The sequence below is a fragment of the Juglans regia genome, chromosome 2, assembly GCF_001411555.2.
Source record: "Juglans regia cultivar Chandler chromosome 2, Walnut 2.0, whole genome shotgun sequence".
NCBI lineage: Eukaryota > Viridiplantae > Streptophyta > Magnoliopsida > Fagales > Juglandaceae > Juglans > Juglans regia.
The window spans coordinates 18,241,349-18,253,287 of NC_049902.1; the positions used below are offsets into that span (position 1 = coordinate 18,241,349).

Sequence of the window (11,939 nt, forward strand, 5' to 3'; positions counted from 1 at the left end):
AGCTCATCGGATAGTTTTATGCAAACAAGTAAATAAACAATGGATCTCTAAAAACTCCATAGGCTTACTTTTCAAATCACTCTCCATTAATGTGGAACATAAACTATCACCAAGGATCAATAGGTATTTATTAAACTTGTAATGTAAAGCTAGGATGAGGGCTACAAAGAAAATGTAGGATTCAAACAAAGCAAGAGAACTTAAATTTGAATACCAGCAGAACAAATAGAGCATTCTCACTTTTAACACAAATATCTGTTCTCAATCATTGTGAATCTCTCAACATATCTCTTTTTATTGTACTTTCAAGTATTTCTCTCTTTATCCCTTTATTCGGCAGGTTTGACTTTTTTTTTTTTTGAAATAAATCATACCTTTTCACCTGCCTTTGTAGATGACTCTCGTCGGCCTTTTCTTGTCGGCCACATAGTAGATGAGTTGACTTTTCACATTTCCAAACTTATGATTTTGATAATATGACTATAATTAACTTTACTTGTAGAACTTCTACCTCTCTTGCCTTTCATGCATTTGTGAGTCTGTGACTTTGTATAAACTTAATTCTCAGTGTTTAAGCTCAAATAGGGTAGGGAGTATGAGGTTTACAAGAAAGAAAAAATATAAGGCCAAAATATAATTCAATAAAACCCAAAGGGGTGACTAGGGATAAAGATAATAAATAGGTAAACTTGAAAGGTTCAATCGGTCCAAATAATGCTTTAATCATTTTCCAGTAATATTATGACTCGGATTTCGCCTTGACTGTAATCAGACAAGTTCTAGAGTAAGTGGAGACCATACAAATTCACAAAATTCACATAAAATCTCTCTAGGTATGCAAAACAATTAATGATCATTATAAGAATTCATTGAACATAGAAAATGTTAAATTAAGCAAGATCAAGTAAAGAATTAACAACTAGACTTAAACAATGAGAATTTTTTCTAAAATTTATAATCAATTTCAATCATAGGTTTTTTATTCATCAAATCATATTGTTTTTCTTTTGAAATAAATAAAATAATTTCCTTGTCTCCAAACTTAAATATCATATTGTCCTCAATGGGAAAAAGGAAGAAAAATTAAATAAGAGAATGAGAGAACGTAAAAGATGCTCTTCTGATTTTTTTTCCTTTTCTTCCAATTGAACATTTTCCTTTAAGGTGCACTTGTGTACTCCTTGGAGATCTACCCGGTCTCTTCGTTCCTGCAAGATGAAAGCAAAAAAATAAGATTAAGCAAAAATAAAACTTAAAAAAAACAAAAACTTGGGTTGCCTCCCGAAAGCGCTTTATTTAAAGTCTATAGCTAGACATTATCCTCTCATGAGTTATCACTGGCGAGATCGATAGAGCACTTTTCTGAGTTAAAGTCTCCTTCCACATAGGGTTTTAATCTCTGTCCATCTACTTTAAATATCCATTTTGTCTTGTGATGGACTTCATCCACCCCATAGGGAAAGACACAGGTCACCACAAACGGTCCCGACCACCGAGAGCACAGCTTTTCCGAGAAGAGTCAAAATCTTGAGTTAAATAATAAAACTTTCTGCTCGACTTTGAATTAACTTATTAGAATATGCTTATCAAGCCATCTTTTAGTTTTATCTTTGTAGATCCGAGCATTCTCATAAGCATCATTGCAGAACTCATCCATCTCGTTGATTTGCAATATTCTCTTTTCGCCAACTGCTTGTAAATCAAAGTTCAGTGTCTTTATAGCCCAATAGGCTTTGTGTTCTAGCTCCACAGGTAGACGACATGCTTTTCCTTAAATGAGCCGATAAGGCGACATCCCAATTAGTGTTTTTCAATACTGTTCGATAGGCCCATAGCGCATCATCTAACCTTCTCACCCAGTCTGTTTGAGAGATACTCACGGTCTTCTCCAGTATGCACTTCAGCTCCCTATTAGACACTTCAAATTGGCCGCTCGTTTGAGGATGGTATGGTTTCGCCATGTGATAGGTAACTCCATACTTAGTCTGTAGCGCTTCAAATTTGCAATTGCAAAAATGCTTCCCGCCATCACTAATTATGGCCCTCGGAGTGCCTAATTGGGAAAAGATGTTCTTCCGCAGGAAACTCACTACGACCCTCGCATCATTGGTTGGCAAGGTGACCGCTTCCACCCATTTGGAGACATAATCTATAGTCACCAAAATAAAGTTTTTAGAATATGAGGATGGAAAAGGACCCATGAACTCTATACCCCAAACATCATACAATTCAATCACTAAAATATTGTTTAAAGATATCTCATGTTTCCTAGAAATGTTGCCAACCATTTGACAATGATCACATAAATTAACAAAATTAAATGTGTCTTTAAAAGTAGTTGGCCAATAAAAGCCGCAATGTAAAACTTTCATTGTCGTTTTTGCTCCGCTAAAGTGGCTACCTACTTCCAATGAGTGGCAGTGTCTGAGTATGCTCTTCATCTCTTCCTAGAGCACACATCTCCTGATTATCTGGTCTGCGTAATGCCGGTATAGAAAAGGTTCCTCCTAAAAATAATATTTCAGGTCGGAGAAGAACTTCTTCTTTTGTTGATATGTCATCTCGATCAGTAGAATTCTAGACACCAAATAATTTATCATATTGGCATACCATGGAATGACTTGTATAGCCATTAATTTCTCATCCGGGAATGTCTCATTAATTGGGAATTTCTCCTCGCCAGCTGCCTCTTTAAGCTCAAGACGAGATAAGTGGTTGCCCACTAAATTCTTGATACTTTTCTTATCTTTTATTTCCAAATTGAATTCTTGTAAGAGCAAAATCCATCTTAACAGTCTCGGTTTGGCATCCCTTTTCGACAACAAATATTTAAGAGCAGAGTGATTGGTGTAGATGACCACCTTTGAATCTATCAAATAAGAACAAATCTTTTTAAAGGCAAACATAACTGCTATCAATTCTTTTTTAGCAGTAGCATAATTAAATTGAACTTTTGTTAAGGTTCGACTTGCATAATAAATAACATGAAAATTTTTATCTTTTCTCTGCCCCAAAACAGTCCCTATAGCATAATTGCTAGCATCACACATTAATTCTAAAGATAAATTCCAATCTGGTGATACAATGATAGGTGCTGAAATTAATTTCTTTTTCAATATTTCAAAAGCATGCAAGCATTCATCAGAAAACTCAAACTGAGTATCTTTAATCAACAACTTGCAAAGAGGTTTAGTGATTTGGGAAAAATCCTTGATAAACCGACGATAGAATCTATTGTGACCCAAGAAGCTTCTCATGCCCTTCACATTGGTCGATGGTAGGGTTTATCAATAACTTCTATCTTTTCTTGATCGACCTCCCTCCTTGACCATGAAGTGGCAGTTTTTCCAATTTAAAGCAAGATTTGTCTCCTATCATCTCTGCAAAACTAAAGAAAAATTAGGTAAACAATTATCAAAAGAGTGACCAAAAATCGAGAAGTCATCCATGAAGATTTCTAAAACTTTTTCCACCATGTTCGAGAAGATGGACACATGCATCTCTTTGGAAAGTGGCTAGCGCATTGCAAAGACAAAAAGGCATGCGCCTCTATGCAAAAGTGCCATAAGGATAGGTGAAAGTGGTATTCTCTTGATCCTCGGGTGCAATGGCTATTTGGTTGTAACCAGAATATCCATCTAGAAAACAATAATAAGCGTGGTCAGCAAGTCTTTCCAACATTTGATCGACAAAAGGCAAGGGAAAATCGTCTTTCCGAGTTGCATCATTAAGCCTTCGATAGTCTATGCATACTCGCCATCCCGTGACTGTCATCGTCGGGATGAGTTCATTGTTGTCATTTTCTATCATGGTTATCCCTCATTTCTTTGGAACTACTTGTGCTGGACTTACCCATGCACTATCTGAGATTAGATAAATGATCCCGGCATCTAAAAGTTTCAATACTTCTTTATGGACCACTTCTTGCATTGATGTGTTCAGTCTCCTCTAGAGTTGGATGGTTGGCTTAAAATTATCTTTCATTAAAATCTTGTACATGCAAATTGAAGGAGTCATTCCTTTGATGTCCAAGATGGTCCAACTCAAGGCCATCTTTTGTTTCCGCAAGACCCTCAACAACATCTCCTCCTCTACATCACTCAAAGAATTGTTAATAATAACTGGAAAAGTAGCTCTTCCACTTTGGATTTTATTGAAGGAGGAATGGATGGTGTAGCTTCCAAATATCTCTCACAGTCCCTAACCTCTTCATCTTCAGATTCAATAGACGTAGAGTGAGTAAGACATACCTCAAGTGGTAGCTTTGGAAATTTAGCTCCATAAGTCTCGTTTGCCATGACCACATCTCGGTTGCTTATTTGAAAACAAGAATGTACCTTGGAAGGGAATTCCATAGATTTGAATACGTTAAAAGTGACCTGCTCCTCGCCGACCCCCAAAATAAGTTTCCCTTGCTAGACATCAATTAAGATTCTCCCCATTGCTAAGAAAGGTCAGACTAGTATCAAAGGGATCTCCTTGTGCTCCTCCATATTGAGCACAATGAAGTCGGCCGGAAAGATGAACTTATCAACTTTCACCAATACGTCCTCAATGAGTCCTCTCGGGTATTTAATAGATTTGTCATCCAACTGTAGAGAGATGGTGGTTGACTTTACTTCTCCAAGATCTAGTTTCCTAAAAACAGAGAGAGACATTAGATTAATATTTACTCCTAAGTCGCATAAAACTTTATCAAAATAGGAATTTCCTATAGTGCAAGGGATTGTGAAACTCCTCGAATCTTTCAACTTAGGCGGAAACTTATTTTGTAAAATTTCACTGCTCTTCTCAGTCAGCATTATAGTCTCATAATCCTCCAACTTCCGCTTGTTTGATAATATATCCTTAAAAAAATTTGCATATTTAGGCATTTGCTCTAAAGTTTCAATGAGAGGAATATTAATATGCAGTTGCATAAATATACTCAAAATTTTAGAAAACTGATTATCAATCTTATTTTCTTTTAATCTTTGTGGAAAATTGGTGGATCATATTGAAGGAGAATAAGTTTCAGATATAAACTCCCTGGATTTCTTGGGGTTTGACGCCCCTTTATTCTCCTTAGTCTTCTTAGCTTGCTGGTCAACCGCATCCGCTCTGCTTCTTTCACCTCGAACTCGGCATTTTTGGCAACTTCTGCATCTTGCTCGGTACTTTTTGTTTGTGGCTGGTCATATGTCTGCCCACTTCTCAATGTTATGGCTTTGACATGTTCATTCGGGTTGGTCACAATGTTGCTCGGCAAATTCTCTATTGTCCTCTCGGTGAGCATGTTTGAGAGCTGACTGATTTGGCCTCAAGATTACGGATTAAAGGCAAGTTGTTTTGGATCACCATATCAGTCTTTTGCATGTATTGCATAAACATATCCTCAAGTGTTAGTTTATTCACTTGCTGTAGAAACTGTTGAGGTAGTCTAGCCGGCCCTTGATTATTGCTCCATGAAAAGTTGGGGTGATTTTTTCATATGGGATCGAATTTGTTTGAATAAGGATTGTTTTGACGTTAGAAATTGGACATGTATTGGGCTTGTTCATAACTCTGTGGGCAAAAGGATTCCTCACTTGGCAATCTACACTTGAATGATTTCCTGCATAATGGTCATAGGTGGTACACTATATTTATATGTACTGTAGAACTCCTTCTAATAACTTATGCATTCTATTATCATTTCCAATTGGACGATCCATTAATGCAACTGACGGAGGATTATAAATGGATAAATTTTTTTTATTTTTACGGGAGATTGGGAATAGATGGACTTTCTATAGGACCTATTTTGCTGACAGGATTTATCACCACTTTAGCTACTTCAACAGTTCGACTAGTTACTCGAGATTCCCGATTATTCCATTTCCTGATGTTAGCAATGTATAATGATAAAATACATTAGTTTGAATAATATTAATGTCCATCTTACCTAGTTGTTTGGATAGATTTGCCAATTAGGCCACAATTGTGGACATAGATTCAAGCTCAACAACACTGGCCACTTTCCTTGGCATTGCTCTCTACAGCCCACTGATAGTTGTTAGACGCCAACTCTTCCAAAAGTTCATATGCGGCTTCATGGGTCTTACTCATTAATACTCCTCTCGCAGCTGCATCAACCATAGATCGATTTGTGGGTCCCAAACCATTATAAAATGTTTGTACTTGAAACCAGGCTGGGAGGTCGTGATGCGAACACTTGCGCAATAAGTCCTTGTATCTCTTCCATGCCTCATATAATGATTCACCTTCAAGTTGGGTGAAGGTAGTAACATCATTCCTTAATTTCATTGTTTTGGCTGGAGGAAAATATTTTGCTAAGAATTTTTGTGCCAACTCCTCCCAACTGGTGATCATGCCGGATGGCAAAAAGTTTAACCAAGCTTTTGCTTTATCCTTAAGTGAGAAAGGAAAAAATTTCAATCGAATTGCGTCATCTATACTTCATTGTATTTAAAAGTATCACAAATTTTTAAGAAATTTGCATTATGGACATTAGGATCCTCTTGTGACAGCCCCCCAAATGGGACGGTTTGTTGAATCATTTGAGTGATGGCCGACTTGATCTCAAAGTTATTGGCTTGTACAGTTGGCCGCCTTATACTAGAAATTGTTTCATTGACAGAGGGCATACCATAGTCTCTCAACGCCTTGTGCTCCTGGTTAGCCATATTAAATATAGATGCGGTGGCCTCTTTCTTCTTCTCTTTATTAATCCGATTAAAGTTCGTTCAATTTTGGGATCGAAAAGTGTATGCTCTAATGATTCAGATCGGGGAATGTACTTTCGATTCCTGAAAAGAAAAACCAAACTGAAATTTAATTTAAACCAATTTTTAAAAATAAATAAAATTCAAGTAGTAAAAATCTAGCCATTATCAATATCAATAACAAATAATTGATCCCCAACAACGGCACCAAAAACTTGTTATACTGAAAATATCTGCAAGTGCATAAAATCGGAACAAGTAGTAAAGTGTTTTAAAGAAAACGGACGTCGAACCCACATAGATTAATTATGCTATTGAGTATTGAGATTTACTAAATTAACTACTATTTGAAAAACTGAAATTTAAAGAATAGATTATCTAAATTAAATTAGAGAAAATAGCATTAAAATTAAGATTTTAAAAATAATAAGAATAGATCTAGAGAGTTTGAATTCACCTAAAGAATCCCACACAATTTATTATTCCTTATTATAGAATTACAATTATCCCAAATTGATGATAAAAATCCTTCAACTATTCAATATTTTCTCTCGAACAATACTAAAAATATCTCTAATTAATAACTCCATATCTCTATGAGAATTTAATTAATTGGAGATTCATTATGTTTTTTGGATTTTTCTTAAAAATCACACTAATTGCGGTAAAGTATCTATACTTTCGCTCAACTAATGGTGTTTAATCCTAGACCTCTAACACAAATCACCTCCCGGTCTCAATACTATTCAAAAGATTGAACAATAATTAGCTAGAAAATTGCAAGCATTAAGAACAAGAAATAAACACTCAATCACGAAAATATTAAAAATAAAATAACTCAGAATATAAATTGTGTGTTCAATGCTAGACTATATCAAAGCTCTAGAAAATAAAGCTAGTTCATAATGAAACTGAAAAGAAAAAGAATAAAACTAGTGTTTTTCGTTGGAGTCGATTGATAAAAAGCATGTGGCCCTCCAGATCCGCCTCCTCGAAAGAAACTTAAAGAATACTCTATGGACTATTGGACTCTAAAACTCAGACCCTCCTCTTAATTTCATGCTAATGATATGTTTATCTAGGGTAGAAGAGAAACCGTAACGTTTTCATGATTTTCGACTAAACAACCGCTTAACTTTTAGGACTTATATTGGTAGTCTCGTACGTACTTCAAGACTCAAAATTTAGAAATTTTTATTAGAAACAACGTTGTAGCCTTTTAAGATAGCTGTTCAACCCATCTAGAATCATATCAATCAGATATGTGAGTAGAATGTTATGATCGAAACACTCACGAATGTCCAGGCTGTCTCCTAGTGCATTTCGAACTTGGACTTCTTATGGATCCCATCTGTGATTTCTTTCTCTTTTTCTTGATCAAAATTACTCTAAAATCCTTTGCTATTTTTTGCCCATGATTTTGTTTAGATTGTTCTTTTAAGTTGGTCATTTAGACTGGTCGTTCAATCTAACAGCCCAGAGCCTTATCACTAAGTCTTCTTACCGAAATCTCCTCGACTTTCTTTAGATCTCGTGGACTCTCGTCGATCTGGATCTGTAGTCTCTTATTTTGTACCAAAATGCTCTCATTTCGCACTAAATATTATTATTCCTTCAAATCTAAGAAAATAAAGAAAAATATATAGAATTAAAGGAAAACTGACACTTTTCATAAATGAAAAAGTAATAAAAATTATATAAGAATCACACTTATCAATCAACCCAAGTGTGCCGAAGTGCTTCTACCATTGCATCAGATTCTTAGGCATTTTAACAAAATCCCAAGTTTGGTCCTTATGAAGAAATCCAATCTCTTCACTCATGGCAACCCACGATTGTGCAGACTACTTACTCTTGATGGCTTCTGAATATGTGGAAGACCTAATCATCCATATTCTCAGCCATTGTAAGTACATATGCCACAAAATCTGCATCTTGTGTGCCATCATCAAAATCATGCATCACCAATAGCATGATATTGAGTGCCACATTGCACTCCTTGTGAAGCTTCAACGACAACTCCACCTTCTTGTCATCATTACCCTTCCCTTCTCCTGTAGAAAATGAAAGAGAACGATTCACCAAATAGCAAGTTGTGTTGCACGCTTCAACCAAAACTTTTTTTAGACAAGCTGACATTCCAAAAGAATACATCCACCTAGTTACTCCATTTTTCCATGGAGTGACCCAACTTTATGGTACCTGACAATACTAAAATTCCATCCAAAATGTTAATACAAAGTGTGACGCCCCCAGATTCTGCTTGGGATTCAATGGACATCCGAAGCGTCGGGATATGAAATACAAGGTTACCTGCCCCTGTTCATGACATATAAGATGCAATGTTCCTAACATGCATCTAACATTATGCAATATTCGCAGCGGATAATTTTTCTCTTGAGCAATACTATGCACCAAACTTATAATATCCCAAATAGTTAAAACATAATCCATGCATACTTAACAAAATAAACATCCACGATTACAACATGGGTCTCAGAAGACTTAATCTCAAAACAATGGAGACCTGGCTCCATAATTACAATGCCAAAGTACACTATTGGGCTAAATCGTTGAGTAACTCGCGTAACTTGACTAACGATGCCGGAATACTATCCAAAGACCTAACTATGGAGGCTACAAGCTCCATGTTGCGTCTACGGTATCTAGTCAACCTCCTCCAGTCTGCCAGTGTCTGGTTCTTGCTTTGATCCTGATACATCACCTACCATTTAGGGGAAATGTTAGTTGGGACTACCACGATGAGATTTGATTACAAATATAAGCAAGTTAACAAGAAACTTCCACACAGGTTAATGATGCATGCATGACAATAAAAGCATGAATGCATAATCAAAGTTATAAGTAAGTATAGCATAGCTTGACATATAACATGGCATAAATGACATAACTTGAACTGAAACTGAAACTTAGCTTGACATGACATGGCATGTACGTGAACTTAAAACATAACAGGACTAGCAACATAACATGAATGTGAACTGAAACATAACATGGACTTGAAACATAGTATGAAAGTGAACATACATAATTTGAACATGAACTTGAACATAACATGAATATGAGCACAACATAACATAAACGTGAACTTGAAACATAACGTGAACGTGAACGTGAACATGACATAACATGAACGTGAACTTAAACTTAACATGAACATGAACATAACATGACATAAACATGAACTTGAAATATATTCTTGTCTCATGGGATCACCATGATTGAGTAATCTTATCTCATGAAATTACCATGATTGCGTATTCTTATCTCATGGGGTTACCATGATTGACATGAATTTGAAACTTGACATTAACGTAAATTTGAACATAACATAACGTGAAACATGACTTAAACGTGAAATATATATACTTGGAATTTTATTCAATAGACTTAATTAATAAAAATGACCATACGGGTGCTACACGGATCCCCTTGAGCCGTATATCTCTACTGATTACCGCATCACAACATAGGTGGCTATACCAGCTGTGAGTGCGTTAATACATACTTCACAGTTGTTGTGGCCCCACATATTCTACGTGTCACAATTGCCGTGTCTTACGTAATGTATGCTCCATAGTTGTTGTGGCCCCATGAATTGTTTGTGCTACACTTGTTGTGGACACACGTATCATAAAGTGTGGCTTCATCGTCGTTAGTGCCTGGCGCGCTCCGGTGACCAGCTAGTTAGGCCCCATTTGCAACCTGTTGACTGTACTTTGTCAACCCAGGAAATTTCACACTTATTTAGACACTTCAGCGTGAACAAATAAGTTCCACTAGGATATTATCCTATCCTAATGCTTAGGGTCGTGATTGATATAAATAACTTAACTGACATATATGATATCTCATAACGTGACGTGACATAAACGTGACATAAAAGACAGAAGTCCTAACGTAGTGTAACGTGACATAAACGTAAGATGATAGACATGACATACTTTGAGACATAAATGTAATATAAAACATTTCATAACATGACATACATGTAATAAATAATATGTCGTGACATGACATAACATGTAACAGACAATATTTCGTAACATGACATAACATGTAACAATGAATATTATGTGACGTTATATACATGTAATAGATGGCATACGTAATGTGATATACTTACAACAGATAGTAACATGTGACAGAATATATAGTATAACAGATAAGATTTTCATGACAGAATAATTCTTGTAATAGATAAACATGTGATGACATGGCATAACATGACATATATAACAACATACGAACATAAACTGTAGTTTCCTTACCCATCACACATACGCAGTAAACTGATAGTAAGTTAAGAGTTAACTTACCTCGATAGTCGCGTTCTATGAGAATAAAATGCGAAACACGAGGAACTGTAAAAGGGTATTCTAAATATTAGAAATTAATTTACTAATAATTAGAAATGTGAAAAGATATAGCTTAGAATAAAATTACTATTTTACCCTCTACATGTGGAAAAATGACAATTTTACCCATAACTTAATGATTTCACATCCTAAATCTAAAAATTACCAAAATTTACATTCCTCACGTAAATTTTGTTCTAAACTCAAATATCAAATCATAAAAATTTAAAAACATTCACAACTATGAAAAACTCACTATGGCCGAAACATCCATAGGATTTTTCCCTTGATTTTTGGTTGCAATTTCTTCCATTTTCGAAACCCATGATTAAACCAAAATTTTGTAACAAAGATCTTCCTAAACTAAGTTTAAGAACACACTTAAAATATCCATTAAGAAAAAGCTAATCATCAACACTAAACGTTTTTGTAAAAAGACCCAAACTTTTTAATAAAAAGTAAACCCTCGGATCACAAGTTTTGACCTTAATAAAAAATCTCCAAGAATTCCAAAAAATAAAATCTTACTTCTAAAAAATTCATAACATCATTCTAAGATCAATTATGTTTTAAATCATCAAACAAGAGTCACCAAAATCACAAAACAACACTTGGAGGTTTTGGTTTTACACTTAGTCCAAAAAAAAAACTTTTTTCTCCACTAATTTTGATCAATCTTTTGATCCATGGCTTAAAGACATGTGATCTTCAAACTAAAATATCTCATAGTTTAAAAATGTGTCCCAAAGAATATCCAACCATAAAACTTAAAATCACATAGCTAAAACTCAATAAAACATGGATTTAACCCAAACACATCAAATCTTAGGCCTAACCGAAATCCTCTTGCATAGAA

The 11,939-nt window shown here is 35.2% G+C and overlaps 1 non-coding gene across 1 annotated transcript; it reads left to right on the plus strand.

Annotated features, from left to right (window-relative positions):
• Positions 1-6,175: 6,175 nt before the first annotated feature.
• On the plus strand, positions 6,176-6,282 carry LOC118347813. The gene has a single exon (XR_004800960.1). It is a non-coding gene; the product is annotated as a small nucleolar RNA R71 (small nucleolar RNA).
• The last annotated feature ends 5,657 nt before the right edge of the window (positions 6,283-11,939 follow it).